Source organism: Canis lupus, chromosome 10, assembly GCF_011100685.1.
Source record: "Canis lupus familiaris isolate Mischka breed German Shepherd chromosome 10, alternate assembly UU_Cfam_GSD_1.0, whole genome shotgun sequence".
Lineage (NCBI taxonomy): Eukaryota > Metazoa > Chordata > Mammalia > Carnivora > Canidae > Canis > Canis lupus.
Window position 1 is genome coordinate 59,055,448 of NC_049231.1, and position 18,205 is coordinate 59,073,652.

Here is an 18,205-nt window from a genome sequence, read left to right on the forward strand (position 1 = left end):
TGTTTGCTTCCCTTCTCTGCCTGATGCTAGTGTGGATATATGATGTAAAACTGGACAAACCACCAGATGACTTTGTTCTTTAGCAGGCTTAAGAAGATATTTCATTTAACAAAGTAATAAGGAATATAATGGTGCAAGAGCCACCAGAGTTAGAGTCTACAGTCTAATTAGCTAGGATTTATGGGGGAAGATATTGAGAATTGGTCTAATCGATAAGAATGGGGATGGTAAGTTCCCCCAAGTAATGGAGTCTAATAGTGGTTCTTAACAGTTTAAAAAAAGGTAAGCTCAGTGATTCCCATGGGCAGCAAGATTGGAATGACAGTCAGAGAAGTGTGGCAAGCAGAGAGGCATAGATGTGGCTAAAATAACAGTTTCCTTGGGATCAGGGTAGATGAACACTTAATGAGGTTATTGCTCCATCTCTCTACCAGCAACAACAAATCCAGGAAGGCTAATCAAGGAAGGAGACTTAAGGCAGCTGTCTTAATAAAATATCTCAATCTTTTGTCTAGCATCCAGATGTGGGCATGTTTTCCAGCTTTGAACTCACTGAATAAAGGCCAGACTAGATCCCCAAAAAGTATCCTGCAGCATTCCAGTTGTAGTGACTACCTCATCTTTTCCCAGAGACCTACAACCACTTACTTGAATGACCATACACTAGGGAAAAGGGAATACCCAAACATTCTGAGGGCTGTTACACAGAAGGGCTAAGTGGTCCCTTCTCTAATTGCCAAATGTATAATTTTCATGAACATTCTTGGCAGTTAGCATAACTCCTACCTATAAGTTAAATCCTTCACCTATAAGGTACAATCTATCATGGTGGAAAAGGCGAGAAAATGGGAGCCTCTGATAAATTTCCTGCCCCTCACCACACACACACATACACACACCAACACATGCAAGATAGTGACAATATTTCAAGTGAAATGACAGAGATTGGTACTACTTTAAAGATATAAAAGAGGCAGAGGTAGCATCTCCCCCATCTGTATTTGGTACACAGGGTGGTAGGCCACAGGTGATACAAAGGGAGTCTATGCATCTTGATCCTTCTTTTACCCTGGAGCATGATCATTTAGGCACTAACTCTTTTAGCAGCCACTTATATAATTTTCCTTTCACTGCTTATTACAAATGCTACAAAACTATTTTTTGAAACAACACAAATTTATGATCTTACATTTTTGGAGTTCAGAAGTCTAAAATGAGTCAGCAAAATTGCATTCCTTCTGGAGTCTGTCGGGGAGAATTCATTTCCTTGCCTTTTACATATGCCTTTTACATATGCTAGAAACCACCCATATTCATTGGCTCATAGCCCTGCATCACTCCAGCTTCTTCCAAGGTCACTTATCTGATTCTGACTCTCCTCCCTTTTAAAAGGATACTTGTGAGTATGTTGGGCCCACCTAAGGTCATCCAGGATAATCTTCCCATCTTAAAACCCTTAATTACACCTGCCAAGTCCTTTTTTTGCCATGTAAGGTAAACCATCATAGATTTTAGAGGTTAGTGTGAACATCTCTGGAGGTGATTATTTTGCCCGCCATGTCACCCCCATCCCCCATTCCGTATCTCAAGATAAGTGGTCTTTGACCTTGATGCACCTGAGGAAGATCTGGAGAGTTTTAAAAATACCCATTCTGGTTCCAATCCAGAGGTTCTTGTTTAAGTGCTTTCAAACTGAGGCCCAGACATCAATATTTTTGAAATATTTCCAATTGCACTCTCAATTAAGAACCACTTCCAGTACATGCCATGGAATTTTTCTCAAAATCTCTGGCCCGGCTCTCATTTCTAAGAAGAAGGAATATTCAAATATAATTCAGTTTTCCCTCAATTACTTATATATTCTAACCATTCTCACAAAAGTTCTTCCTTATTCAATGTGCCAAAATAAACTCAGCATTCCTCTATGTCCTTGGTTATAAATATTAACTTTCAAGCCTAGTTTGGCTGGTATTCTCTCTACAAAACTTTCTTTGTAAAATCTTTCAAAAGTATTATCTTCCCTTTCTGAATCCCTACTTATTATTTATATGTATCATTTCAGCTTAGTACTTATAATCCTGGGTGTGGGTCTTTGTTGCCACAGTACATAGCTCACTTTCTAAAACATAAGCTTACCTGAATACTTGGAGGAATATTAATGGCAATAATACATTTCTCAAAGTATTCTTAAAATTAAAAGTATTTAAAATAACATTAACATTGCATCAAAAACAAAAGGAATAGTGATATGAATGCATTATTTTTCAGACTTTGTGATCCTGATTAATGCTATTGGGTCAATATATAAAATCCTTTTGAAGAGGAAGTGAGATTTGGAATGATAACTTCTAATATTAGATTATGGGATAACAGGTATAAAGGCCAGAGTGTCTAGAGAGACCACATAGAATAGCTGAGAGGAACTTGTGTAAAACAAAAATTTTAAAATATTAATCAGTTCTTACTGTGCCTAGATGAAATGTGGTCTTCAGAAGAGTGGAGAACAGGTGCTTTCAACCCTTAGGCATACCAGCCTGTTTCTCTCCACATCACCTCCTCTTCTTTTTTCCCCTCTATCCTACTTCACTACTCTCTTCTCTCAACTGGAGATACCGCTCACTTTCTCCTATCCTCTCAAGGAACTCAAATATTCTTAAAAGCCATAAACATTATTTGTTTGTAGGCAATCTCTGCTTTCATGCCTCCAACCACAGTTTCCTTGGGGAAAAACAAAACAAAATGAAATGAAGCCTGCATTCTTGGTAAAGGAAGAGAAGAATGTACACAAATTAAAGTCTCAATAAACTTTGTGGCCACATATTATAAATCACTTCTTCTCAATAATACTCTCAGGTAAGTATCATTATAAAATATAGACTGCTTGGTCCCCAGTCATTTAGAGAGTGTAAATATAAATGAACCCATTTATGGAAAAGCTAGCTTTGTCACCTAGGGTCACCTCTCTGAGCCTCAGATTCCTCATTTATAAAATGAGGATATTAGACCAGGTGATCTCTAAGGATCCTTCCAAGCCCCAAATCTGCCTCTATGTTATTGAAATTGTATGAAGAAAAACAGCTCAGTGGGATAGCAACTTATGAAAAATTTAACTTATCCCAGCCAGAAATTTTTCATCTTAGCAGGTTTTATGTCACGATGGGAACAGATGCCGTTTGACTTTATAATTTGAGTTTAATTGATTTACAGGCTTATGGTGCCCTGCAGTGCAGTGGCTTCTCCAAGTAGGAGAGAATTGCTACTCTGGAAGATCTTAAAATTCTGTGATATGAAATTATGTTTGTGCTTCATGCAGAAATCACAGTTGCCTTTCTGACTTTCCCAAGGACCTGCCCCCGGCCTGCTTTCCCTCTGGTCACTCTCTTGTCATGCCCTTACCTGGCATTCTCTATTACCTCCTTTTAGAAAACTTTGAACTGTGTTTCTCCAGATGCTTTTCCTGAGTTCATTCATCCTGCATTTCCATCTCCTTGCTAGACATTTCCACTTTTATAATTCATAAGGACTGACACTCAACATGTCAAAAACAGATTGACTTTGTCTCCCCATTTTTGTGTCATTTTTCTGTGATTATCATCTGCATCTTCTCTGTCATGGAGGCTGGAAGCTGCTATCATGTCAGAATCCTGCCTTTCTCATGCCTCCTTGTCAGTAGTGGGGTTCTAGAATAGCACAGTTGCTAAGGGTACAGTTCTGGATTGAGATGGCCTATGTTCAAATCTCAGCTCCCCTGTTTCCCAGCTGTATGTATGGTCTTGGGCCTCAGTTATCACTCTAAAATGGAGCCAACTGCTCTTCTCTTAGGCCTGTTGAAGATAAGGTTAATAATGTATGTGGATTCTTGGGATAGAAAAATCAACTAATAAGTGATAATCATTATCCTGAATTCCAAACTCCTCAGTATTTTTCTGAAATCTCCATTCCGTCTTGCACTAAGATAACAGGAGCTTTCATTAATTCACACATAATCTTTTAATTTGTCTCTCTCTTTTTCTTTTCTTTTTGTCATTTTAATCTCCTATTTAGCATATCAGTCTTTGGCTTCTCCTTTCCACAGAATAGCTTCCCATTTCTGACTCCTATTGAATGAAATCAAAATTCTTTAGCATTCAAAAACATGATCTAGACCCAGTGTCCTTTTCTTATTTGCTAATTTATTTCTTAAGTTAATTTGATACAGTTCCATTACCTGTAACTTAAACCAAACAATGTTATATGTTTGCTTTCTTCCAATCATACTGTATAATTTGCCCATACTCTTATATTTCTTTTGCATGTTTTCCCTGCTAATATCCCCATACCTATGAAGGAGCTTAAATGTTACTTGGGTCTTCACATCTCTCCTCATCTGGGAGTTTTTTCCACTTGTCTAATGTTCCATGATTAACCTGTCCTTTACTTATAGTATTCATCTCCTTTCTACCTCTCATTAATGTTATTTGCATACCTAACTTCCTTATTTAACTGCAAAATACCTCAGGAAGGAGCCATTTCATTTCACATTTGTACACTCCAAACAGCTGTTCCATTAGACATGTAAGTAGACAGGATTTTTAAAGAAAGGATTTAAATAAATAAATAATGAATGGGTTAATGAATGAGTGAGCTATCAGATAATAGCTATTTATTTAGCATGTGCCTTATAAATGGACAGAAAATTGGAAAAGCAAAGCACCAAAAGAAGATTAGCGTAGGGGAGATAAAAACAAGTAAAAATTAAGTCAAGAAAGCACAATGTAAATGTCACCATTGATGGAATGAGACAAATAGTGAAAGTCAGGCAGAGTAATTAACATGGAGGGAGTCAGCTTTTCATCAGCCATGCATCAGATTTGCCATCTTTGTTATCTACATTTATGTGCAGTTTTACCCTAATATAAGATACCTTGAATGCAACCAGGGACTAGTCTAATGAACTGTTAATAATAATACTAATTTCACATCTTACATGACTTTATAGTTTCCAAGTATTTTTATGTATATCGCTTCATTTTTGGTCTTCAAAATGATGTGGTATCAGTATTTTCTTTATTAAACAAATTTTCTTTATTAAACATATTATTGAATATCAAAAATGATTAAGTTGCCCACCTACTTTGTAAGATAAGGTCAGATCCAGAGTTTATGGATTAAACTCAAATCCAGAGTTTATGAAATGAAATTCAGATTCTTGGGGTTTTTTCATTATTGCATCTTACATAGGGTAGATGTTACGCATTCACATTCAGTAAAACAAAGTGACAAAGCTGTATATTATCCTTCCAAAAATCCACTCCCACCCTGATGGATGCTATTTTTAAACAAAATTGTAAGTTCAATTTGTTAGGGCTGAATATGAACCCTTTACATGCTGCTCATGCTGCCCCTGACAAGGAATAATGGCCCCTCTAAGATTTCTCACCAGAGTGTAACAAACCTGGAACGTAGAATCCATGCTGCCAACCTGCTCTGAAGAATAGTGTTGTTCCTGGATAATTTGTTTACTTTCTCCCTGGAGTCCATTATCTCTGGATGATTTTAGTCCTGAAAAGAAGGCAGAGGTAGCAGCAAGCATATGAATGTTTGCTGACAAATGCTGCTTTATTGTTCCAGAACATACATAAAAAATAATACATGGAAGAAATGCATATTGCAATACTATTAAAAGAATCATTTTTTTTTAAGTAAAGAATATTAGGAAATAAAAAGAAATTTAAGGCTTCTTAGTCTGGGTGAGACATAATAATTCAATAATGAACTTGATCTGGTGCATTTAAAATTATTTATTTTATTTGATTGCCAAAAGAGCTGAAGTTTGAGTTTAACCTGTATTTGTGCAATGTTTTTTACTATTCTAAATGTGGAAGATTAATTTATATTAACTCTATATAAATCATATATAATTTATATATTATCACAGAAAGCATGTAATTAAAATTAGATGTACTCCTAACTCTGGGAAACGAACTAGGGGTGGTGGAAGGGGAGGAGGGCGGGGGGTGGGGTGAATGGGTGACGGGCACTGAGGGGGGCACTTGACGGGATGAGCACTGGGTGTTATTCTGTATGTTAGCAAATTGAACACCAATAAAAAATAAATTTATTATTAAAAAAATAAAAATAAAATAAAATAAAATTAGATGTAAAATTCAGCATGCTAAATTGGTAAATTAGGAAATCTCAAAAATGGGAACAAATTCCAAATGCTTCACAAATCCTGCATTGGAATACCTACAGAGGACAGAAAAAGTAAAAATTACAAAAGAGTGGGGGGAAATTAACCTGAAAGTAAACCATTAGTAAATAATTTACTGGGTAAGAGATGTATAGAACTGAATTTAAAATCACTACCAGTAAGAAATACTTGTTTTCCCCAGAGGACTTAAAATTAACAAAATTGAAAAATCTTACTGGGAGACTCAGAGCTCTCTCCACCTTCGGTCTCCCAACTTATAGTCTTAGAATTAATAATGACAGGGTAACTAAACAACCAACCCTATCTTTCATTTTCATTCAGTAAGAATAATAATTTCTCTCTGCCTCCACATCAATATCTAGCTGTATACACCTGTAGATTGCAACACACACACACACACACACTCACACACACACAAATTAGAAATTAAGTGTACACTTCTGTTACTGTATTTTGTGGAGTAGGAAACAAGAAATGCTGTTTTTTTTTTAAGTTTTATAGTTTAAGAAAGACATAGAAATATAACTGAGAGTAGTACATGATGGAAAACATAGTTGCTTTGTGCAGTCTGTAGTTTTTCAGTGATCAAATCTATCAGAAAAGAACTTCACTGAAACTAGCATGTAATTGAAGTCTGTTTAATAGTACACACTGGTTTTGTAATGTATCACATCAGTAATTTTATATATTTTTAATAAAGTTTTTTTCCTTTTTTTAAAGATTATACTTATTTATTTATTTCTTTGAGAGAGAGAGAGACAGAGCAAGTTCACGAGCCTTGGGAAGGACATGGGGGAGAGGGAAAAGCAGACTCCCTACTGATCAGAGAGCCCAACATGGAGCTTGAACCCAGGACCCTGAGGTCATGACATGAGCCAAAGGCAGACCCTTAACTGCCTGAGCCACCCAGGAGCCCCTATTTTGTATATATTTTAAAGTGATTGAGAACATTGCCAATATACAAGTTAACAGTGAGCAAGGCTTCAATTTTTACTTGATGACAAACATGGCCTGGGATAGACGTCAGATTTTTAACAATCAGTAAACAATAAACAATAACTAGAATGAGATATATGAAAATAGTTCAGCACAACAAACATTTAATATCATTCCCAATACCTCAGTGAATAAAATATTACCAAAAATTATTTTTCAGTAAAAAATCAAAGAAATAATAGAACCCATTGGATATTCTCAATGCAATGAAATAACTCATGAATTGCAAATAACACTTGCTTAGATCTGCCTGCAACATAGTAAGCATTCAGCAATTTTTAATTATTGTTACTGGAGACAAATAGGATGAAAGATAATATTAAAAAGGGCAATCCATCATGAAAGTGTAACTATCATGAACATCTATGCACCTAACAGAAACTCAAAAACACATGAAGCAAAAACTAACAGAATTGAAAGGATGAATGCACAATTCAACAATTTTGGAAACTTTAATACCATGCTTTCCATAATGGATAACCAGCTAGACATAAAATCAGCAAATAAATAGAAGACTTGAAGAACACTGTAACCAACTAAACATAACGGAGATCTATAGACCAATCCAGTCAACATAATCATAAAATAATATACATTCTCAGGTTCACATGGAACATTCTTCAGGATAGATCAAATCTTAGGCCACAAAACTAGTTTCAATACATTTGAAAAGACTCCTGCCAGTTATATTTAGCATAGAGTTAGAAATTGTAGACAAGTATAAGAAATGAAAGAAGACTAAATTGAGATGGAAGAAGTAAAACTATCACTATTTGCAGATAGCATGATCTTATATATTGAAAATCTCAGTGCATCCACACCAAACATGTTACGGCTAATAAATATATTTGCCAGTTGCTAGATACTAAATCAGCACACAAAAATCAGTTGCATTCCTGTACACAAGCAACTAACAATTTGAAATTGAAATTTTTTAAGAATCCATATACAGTGGCACTAAAAAGAATAAAACAACTAAATTTAACAAGTAAGTTCAAAAGTCTTACACTGAAACCCGCAGAACACTGTACAAATAAATAAATACCTAAATAAACATGTTTAATATTTACATATTGGAATACTTAATATTGTTTTATTTTTTTAAGATTTATCTATTGAGAGAGAGAGAGAGAGAGAGCATGGGGGGAGGGTAGAAAGGCAGAAAAAGAACAGACTACCTGCTGAGTGCAGAGCCAGACAGGGGTCTTAAACCCTGACCTATGAGGTCATGACCAGGGCCAAAACCAAGAGTCAGATGCTTAACTGACTGTGCCACCCGAGCACTTCAGGAGATTTAATATTTTAAAATGTCAATATTCCCAAACTGATCTATAGATCTAATATCATCCCCATCAAAATTAAGACATCCTGTTCTGTGGAAATTAAGAAGCTGATGCTAATCATGTGGAAATGCTAGGAACCCACAATAGCCAAAAGAATCTTGTAAAAAAATGATATAATAGGGATGCCTGGGTGGCTCAGCGGTTGAGTACCTCCCTTCAGCCCAGGGTATGATCCTGGAGTCCCACAAGGGACGCTCTGAGTCTCTCTCTGCCTGTGTCTCTGCCTCTCTCTCTGTGTCTTTCATGAATAAATAAATAAAATCTTATAAAAAAAAAGAAATGATATAATAATTTGGAGAACTCACACTTCCCAATTTTAAAATTTATTAAAAAGTCATTAGAATCATGATAGTGTGGTAATGGTATAAGGATAGAAATATAGATAAATAAAAATATAATTTAGAGTTCAGAAATAAACCCTTACATTTATGGTCAATTGATTTTTGTCAGTAGAGCCAAGACCATTCTATGGGGAAAAAAATCTTCTCAACAAATGACACTGGGACAATTGGATCACCAACCACAAAAAAAAAAGAATTTTAATCCCTAGTCACACCATGTAAAAAATATTTACTCAAAATTAACTAAATGTGAAAGCTAAACCTATACAACTATTAAGATATAACTTATGTGTTAATTTTTAGGAGCTTAGGTTAGGCAACAGCTTCTTTGATAGATGACCCACAAAACAGGAGAAAACACTTGCAAATCATATCTGATAAGGCCCTACCCTTGTAACTCAATGATAAAAGAACAAATAACTCAAAAATTGGGGTAATATTTGGATGGACATTTCTCCCAAAGAATATATACATAAACAAATAATACACAACATGATGCTTTGCATCATTAGTCATTAGGGAACTGAAAATCAATGCCACAATGAGATACAACTTCACACCCACTGACAGCTGTGAAAATACACACACACACAACCAAACAATAACAACTGTTGATGAAGATGTGAAGACTTTGGAACTCTCACGCATTGCTCTGCTGTGCATTCTGCTCTTGAAAACAGTTTGACAATTCTTCAAAGAGCTCAATGCAGATTTACCATATGATCCAGTAAGTCTACTCCTAGGCATATGCATGAGAAAAAAAGAGAGAGGACCAAAAAAATAAAATTATAAATGAAAGAGGAGACTTTACAAATGATGCCATGGAAATACAAAAAAAATCATATAAGATTACTATGAACAATTATATACCAACTAAGTGGACATCAAAGAAGACAGATAAATTCTACAAACATACAGCCTGCCAATACTGAGTTATGAAGATATAGAGAAACAAAACAGACCAATGACAAGTAAAAGTATTGAATCAGTAATTAAAAATATCCCCCAGAAATACCTAGGACCAGATGATTTCACTGATGAATTTTATCAAACTTCAAAGAGTGAACTCCGATCCTTTTCAGCCTCTTCCAAAGAATTGGAGAGAACACTCCAAATTTGTTTTATGTATTCAGCATCACCAGCATTATCCTGATACCAAAATCATGTAAGGACTACATAAAAGAAATCTACAGGTCTGCTATAAACATCGGGGTGCAGGATATAGCAGCAATGTCCACAATAGCCAAACTGTGGAAGGAGCCTCGGTGTCCATCAAAAGATGAATGGATAAAGAAGATGTGGTTTATGTATACAATGGAATATTACTCAGCCATTAGAAACAACAAATACCCACCATTTGCTTCGACATGGATGGACCTGGAGGGTATTATGCTGAGTGAAATAAGTCAATCGGAGAAGGACAAACATTATATGGTCTCATTCATTTGGGGAATATAAAAAATAGCGAAAGGGAATAAAGGGGAAAAGAGAAAAAATGAGTGGGAAATATCAGAAAGGGAGAGAGAACAGGAGAGACTCCTAACTCTGGAAATGAACTAGGGGTGTTGGAAGGGGAGGTGGGTGGGGAGTGGCGGTGACTGGGTGACGGGCACTGAGGGGGGCACTTGATGGGATGAGCACTGGGAGTTATTCTATATGTTGGCAAATTGAACACCAACAAAAAATAAATTTATAAAAAAAATCTACAGGTCAATATCCTTGATGAACATAGATGCAAAAATTCTCAACAAAGTATTAGCAGAGTGAATTCAGTAGCACTTTAAAGAATCACAAACCCTGATTCAGGGGAACTCATCCCTGGGATACAGGTATGTTTTGAATTCCATAAATCAATAAATGTGATATGCCACATTAGTAGAATGAAGGATAAAATTATATGATCATCTCAGTAGATTTAGAAAATGCATTTGACAAAATTCAACATCTTTTCATGATAAAAACTTTCAAAAAATTGGGTAAAGAAGGAACATACCTCAACATGACAAAGGCCACATACCACAACCTCACAACTAACATCAAAATCAGTAGTGAAAAGTTGAAATCATTTCCTGTTAGGCCAGGAACAAGTCAAGGATGCCCACTCTCACCACTTCTGTTCAGCCTAGTACTGGAATTCCTAGCTGGTACAATTAGACAAGAAAAACAAATAAAAGACTCTACATCAGAAAGGAAGATATAAATTATCTCTATTTACAGAAGATACGTATGACACCCACCAAAAACACCTGTTAGAACTGAAAAAAAAGATCAGTAAAGTGGCATGATACCAAATCAACATACAAAAATCAGTTGAATTTATATATACTAATAACAAACTAAAAAATAAAATCATTCCATCTACAACAGCATCAAAACAAATAAAATGCTTAAGAATAAATATAATTAAGGAAATGAAAGATCTGTACACTGAAAACTATAAGACATTGATAAAAGAAATCGAAGATGATAAAAATAAGTTAAAAGACATCTGTGTTCATGGGTCAAAGAAATTAATATTATTAAACTAATATATTAAACTAATATTATTATTATAATATTAAACTAATATTATTAAATTAAATATTATTAAATTAAATATTATTAAACTAATATTATTAAAAATTTCCATACTACCCAAATCTATGCATAGATTCAGTGCAATCCCTAAAAAAGAAAAAAGGACATTTTTAACAGAAATAGAAAAAACAATCCTAAAATTCATATAAAAGCACGGAAAACCCTAAAGCCACAGTTATTTTGAGAAAGATGAACAAAGATGTTCATCTTTGATGGTCTGGCCTAAGAACAGACATCTAACCCAATGGAACAGAACAGGGAGCCCAGCAGTGAATGTATATGGATACAGTCAACTGATCTTGATTCTGCCCTATGGGACAACACAGATGAACCTTGAGGGCATTACATTAAGGGGAATAATTCAGACACAGAAAAACAAATGCAGATTAGTGGTTGCCAGGGGCTGAAGTTTGGGGGGAAATGATTAGATATTGGCCAAAGATTTCAAACAGCAGTTATAAGATGATCAATTTCTGAAGATCTAATGAATGGTGCAGTAACTAAGTTAACAATATTGTATGATATCGTTAAAATTAGCTAGGAGAATAGGAATTCTTAAATTTACCACACACACACACACACACACACACACAAAAGAAGTAACTACATGAGATGTGTTATGTTACATAACATATGAGATGTTACGTGAGACGGATGTGTTAACTAACCTTATTGTAGTAATCATTTCACTATATGTGTATATATGTATGTCAAATCATCATATTGTATACCATAAACTTAAACAATATTATATGCTAATTGTCTCAATAACTCTGGGGAAGAAAGTTGAGTGCTAGTTATTAGTTTTTCCACTTAATCAATAATGCTGGAATCTTAGAAACATTTCATTTTATTTGCTCTTATCTTGAATAATGTTTTATCTTTATCATTTATTTTCTTACTTTTTTTTAAAGATTTTATTATGTATTCATGAGAGACGCACAGAGAGAGAGAGGGAAAGAGAGAGGCAGAGACACAGGCAGAAGGAGAAGCAGACTCCATGCAGGGAGCCTGATGTGGGACTCGATCCCGGATCTCCAGGATCACACCCTGGGCTGAATGCAGTGCTAGACCGCTGAGCCACCCAAGCTGCCCTTAATTCTTACATTTTAAATCACAAAATGTACTATAATCTTCATTTTTTTATTTTTTTAATTTATTTTTTATTGGTGTTCAATTTACCAACATACAGAATAACCACCAGTGCCCGTCACCCATTCACTCCCACCCCCTGCCCTCCTCCCCTTCCACCACCCCTAGTTCGTTTCCCAGAGTTAGCAGTCTTTACGTTCTGTCTCCCTTTCTGATATTTCCCACACATTTCTTTTCCCTTCCCTTATATTTGTTTACACATGCATATTTACCATTTCTGTAGCTCTATGTCTCCCAATATTTATGCTGAAGAACTAATTTCAGTATTAATTATTTCAAAATGTCTTTATATTACTATTATATCTTAATATAATTATGTTTAATTTTCATTGTATGATTAAACTACTCTAGTGTTATAGATGGATATAACACTATATATAGATGATTAAGTACTATATATATATTTTTTTGATGGATATATATAGAGTGCCTGCCATACAATAAGTACTTTATCAAGATTAATTACCTCTTCTGTTAGATGGTAGATTCTTGAAGGTTTCTTCAGGAACTACCTTTTTCAGTGCTTATGCAGTAACATATGAGCTAAGTGCTTAGTACACAAGACTAAAGGATGATTCCCTTTAGCACTAAATATTTCTAAGTAAATAAATCTCCCAGAAATGCTTTTATTTTATAAAATGCTTCAAATAGATCTTTTCCCAACTACCAATTTAGCTCACTTGAGGGAGAAAGGAAACTCAAAGTATCAAGCCTGAAGAAAAACCATCAAAATTTTGTTTCCTCTTCACTAGAATAAATAAATGCTCAGTCGGCCTTGAAAATAGTGATTCACTGGAAACATGGGTCACTTTTGACATTGAGTATGTGAGGGGAAAAAATCAACAAAAGAACCCCTAAACCTAGCTAAGAAATCATACCAAGAGAAAATATTTTGACAAGAGAATAGCAGAGCTTCTCTATATAGCCATGAGATCATATATGTTCTAAAATATTAAACAGTACATTTTGAAAATTAGTTATTTGCTAAAATGATGGAAATGTTTGTTTTTCTCTATCTTATGTTTACTGACATAGCAATTTGAAAATCATGAGGCAGAGATAATATATATAATATAATAAGTCATTGGAATTATGGCTTTAAGTATTACTGAATGCAGTGTGACAAGTAGAATGTTCATGTCTGGGACATCTGGCTAAAACTGTTTAGAGAGCAGGTTGCCTCAAACAGTATAATTGACCTGGATAGCTGTCTCTTTTCATATAAATCATACATGTTTATCAACCTTCTTTGCCCTTGCCATGCTGACACTCACAGGGTAATATTAATATACATATTCTATGTCTTGGGGTTACTTGAAAGTGAATTACACCCGAAAGGACTTTACAGGTCCTCTTAAATACAGCTGTTCTCTTGTTTTGTCCACCGCTCTCCCCTTAGGAGAAAGCTTTCCAAACAACTTATATTTCTCCTATTTGTACTCAGCATCCAATAAAACAGGAAATAAGCTCAATGTTATCTCCACAAATCTATAAACAGGACTCTGGATCCTATTTTACACCTAAGAATTTAAATTTTGTTCCCAATCTTTTCAACCTAGTTAGTTCAGGAATTTAGCTTATTAGAAACTCTAGAACTGATACCACTATCCAGTGATAGTTTTATATAATCTTCTTCGGGCTTTATTTCACAACAAATTTTATGAGACCAGATTTGAGATGGCACTGAATAATTTTGTTCCATTAAAAATTCAATTCTATAGGGAAATATATATATGAAATATATATTATCCCCCAAATAGTACATTACAAGTATTTCCTACAGCAGAAATTAGACTAAGATACTTAAGATGAAGAATTTTTCTCATTGATACGAAGTAACAAAATGATTTACCAACATTGGTGGTAGTCTACTAGACTATGACTGAGGAGACAGCCTCTATATCTTGGGCAATTGAAGTTAACATTGGTAGATAGAATAAATTAAAGATAAATGGCAACCCATTTCATCTTTTGGGTGGTTCAGGTCTTCCTTCTTCCTTATTAGCAGTTGCAAAAACATATGGAACATCTCTTTTTCCTCCTTTTCTCATCTATCAAACTTACACATCTAATGTTTGAAAAGTACAGCAATTCCCAGTGTATTTATGAAGTCAACATCCATACGGTGAACTGAACAGGTGGGTTGTGAGCAATTCGCTGAAGAATATAGGGTAGTATACCTCTTTGTTAAACTGACACTTACTTCTGATGAGTTCTATTCTGGTTACATTTTTTATGTTTAACTGATGGTAAGAAATATATAATGGCTCAAATAAGGTTTATTTAAATAATATTTTTCCTTAGTTGGCTCTTCTTTCTGCTCAACATGCTTTTGAAATGAAGACTCAGGCCCTTTCACTTTGAGTCAGTAAGAGATTCTCAAAGTTTCTATAATTTTTCAGAATATTTTTTATAAGGCATGGGATAGTTTACCTGTAAACTTAAGAAGCATAGCAAATGTATTGAAATTTACTTCAATCAAGATGTGTTTAATCAGTAGAATTAGGAGGCAATACTGAAGGTAGCTGGGAAGTTTATTTCAGGTATCATTTCATTATTTAATTATTTATTATTGTATAAATTTTTTCTTTTGAGAGAGAGAGAGAGAGAGAGCACAAGCAGGGGAAGGGCAGAGGGAGATGGAGAGAGAGAGGCCGACTCCCCCTGAGTAGAGCCCGATCTGGGGCTCGATTCCAGGACCTTGATATCATTACCTAGGTAAAGTCAGACAATTAACCAACTCAGGTGCCCCATTTCTCTATTTAAATTTAGCAGTTTTGCGTAGCACATCCTACTCTTGCTATTACAGGTTTAGATTATAAAGGAATTTTAGAGAAAGCCATTCAAAAGTGTTTTCACTCTAGTTGAACTTATATTCCAAATCTTTGCATTTATATGACTGAGCAGAAAAATAATACTTGCTAGTTTATTAACTAATTGAGTGGCTAGTAAAGATTGGAACTATAATTATAGAATTTGCAAATAAGAAATTTTCTCATTTTCATACCCTGACTCCAATTCACCCGAACTGTGATTCCTAATTAAAGTGTTCCAGAGCACCTGGCTGGCTCAGTTCGAAAGAGCATGTGACTCTTGATCTCCGGATCATGAGTTCGAGCTCCACATGGGGTGTAGACATTACTTAAATAAGTAAAACTTTTAAAAAACAACCAAACAAGAAAGCCACAAAGTGTTCCTTTTAACCCTAATATCTGCCTCTTTATTGTCAGATAAGTCCCAAACAGATGGTATTTCCAATATCTTAGACTCTAAGGTCCTTGACTGAATGTCATCAGTATATTTGGAACAACATGGCGCAGTCTGAACCTTGGGAACCACTCTGAACTCTCCTTTCTGTATATTTGTGTAGCTACTCTTCCATGTCATTGAGCTCCGTGGTCTCCTAATCTATCCCTTTTCCTCAATCTAATGCCTATCCCTTTTTCTCAGTGCATTTTCTTCCTGCTGACTTCACATATTGACCTGTCCATCCAGTTTCCATTGGTAATCATTCAATCCACTGTGCTCTGCTCTTGCTCTCTTGGGTTTTGTGTAGGACTCGTTTTGTAAATTACCAAACCTGAAATAGACAACCAGTCTACATTTTAATATCTACACTTTGATAGGTCTAAAATCTCGCCATTGTTCAAACCATACCCATGAGTTCTAGACCTATGTTTTCATTTACCTACTGAACATTCTTATTTTTATGTTTCATAGACATTTCAAAATTAACATATCCAAAACTTTTTACTGCCACACCTCCTCCTAAATTTCCACCTTTGATTAATAGAAAGAGCCATCCTCAGTTTAAGTGATCACAAATTATTGTCTATCCTAGTAATCTCTTATTAAGGAAATGGTATTTTAAAGTCTGTGTTTATGATTTTATGGGTAGTTTATTCCATTTATATCTTCTATTCAGGCTCTTAAAATACAAATATTCTGAAATGGATGTCATCATATATTTCCAATGAATAATAGCAATAATTTCAAAGCAATCTAATATTATGTATGTCTTAGAAATAAGAATAAAGAATTGCATTTAAATAAGAAAGTCAGTTATATTAAGTAGTCTTCCAAATGACATCTACTTGATTTTACAAAACATTTATCATAGATATTATTTACATTTTTTTCTTTCCTAACACAATTTTGGATGAGAGGCTTTACACTGAAAAACATTCATTTTCTACAAAAAGCATATATTAGTTCTGACAAACCAGTCTGAGACATGTTCAGAATATTAACAACAAATAATAAATATTTTCTCAAGCATGTTATAACAGAACACAGCTCCCAAATCTCATTTCCCTTGCTTAAGATTAGTCTTCTAGATGAGAGACTAGATGAGAGGGAGACTAATACTCCCTCCTAAAATAATCATTTTTTAATTTTAGTTTACTTCATATCTTGATTAATAGCCTCATAAGTAAGAACAAAATTTCTCTTTAAAAGGAATCAGATTTTATATTTAAAAAGAAAAAATCATAACATTATGTATATACCAAGTATGACTATTAACTGCTGCCATATCAAACTTAGGAAAACCTTTCTTATTCTGTTAATAGAAATATAGGATATAATTAAATTCTTCAAGCACTTTTAATTTTTGCTTTTTAATTTTCTTACCTTCTGTGACTTTATAAGTTCTGCACAGTTTTATGAAAGAACTGTGCCTCCTAAATTATTTTTCAACCGTTTATTTCTAACGAAAAGGTACATAGCTATCATTTAAGGATAGCTTAAGTTTTATGCTAGATCACTGGCAATAAATTTGAAAGCATTAATATTTGTTAATTTCCATATGTATGTTAGACACAGAATGCTTAGAGTACATGAGTGTGGTCCTTTTTAGTTCTGGAGTTGTCTTTCATGAAAACAACCTAACATTTGACTTGTGCAACATTTTCAATCTACTACAAATAGCTTATTTTCTTCCTATGATGGATGCTTTCCTTCAGGTATAATTTCTGAGCTTCAAACAGGAAATATAATGTTGCCCTGGATGTTCTCTTGCTTTCTAGAATACCAAATGATGCTATATTCATGTCCGGAAATGGTACAGCCTTATGACTACCATTTAGACTCTATTCAGTCAGCCAGCTAGTTTTGATATTCACCAGCTGGGTGGCCTTAGGCAAGTTGCTTTACTTCTCAATATAAAATTAATATATGAGTACCTATTTATTTGTAAGGATTAATACGTGATAATATATATATAAGTTGCTTATAATAGTGAAGGGCACATATTGCTCAATAAATATTAGTCAGTATTACGTGAAAAATCCTATATAAACAAAAAAATATAAGCCAAAGACATATTCCAGCTTCCATAATTTCTTATTTGCCCCATTCCAAGAAGGAACATTAAATCAGATGGTGTGGTTCAAAATGCTTCTTTTCAGCATATGTAAATTGTGGGCAATGACTCTATTCTTCATCTTTATTTCCTTAAGGACAAGCTTTGCTTCTTTATTCTCATCTAGATTGCAGACAACCAGTTAGGAGTGCAGAGAAGGGAGTTGGAACAATCAATTCCAGGAGTATTATTACAAGTTGTCTGTGAATGGGTTGTCTAAATTACCATAGACAACTTACAA

General features: G+C 34.5%; 1 long non-coding RNA gene across 3 annotated transcripts in view; it reads left to right on the plus strand.

The window, feature by feature from the left end:
* The window catches only part of LOC111097760, a 79,068-nt gene that overhangs the window by 48,550 nt on the left and 12,313 nt on the right, over positions 1 to 18,205 (plus strand). For 2 of the 3 annotated variants that reach the window (XR_005366021.1, XR_005366020.1), the window contains exon 1: positions 3,708 to 3,847. The exons of the other annotated variant lie outside the window; for it this stretch is intronic. This is a non-coding gene — a long non-coding RNA (uncharacterized LOC111097760). Of the gene's footprint in view, positions 1 to 3,707; positions 3,848 to 18,205 lie in introns of those variants that run through there. 3 annotated transcript variants of the gene reach the window in all.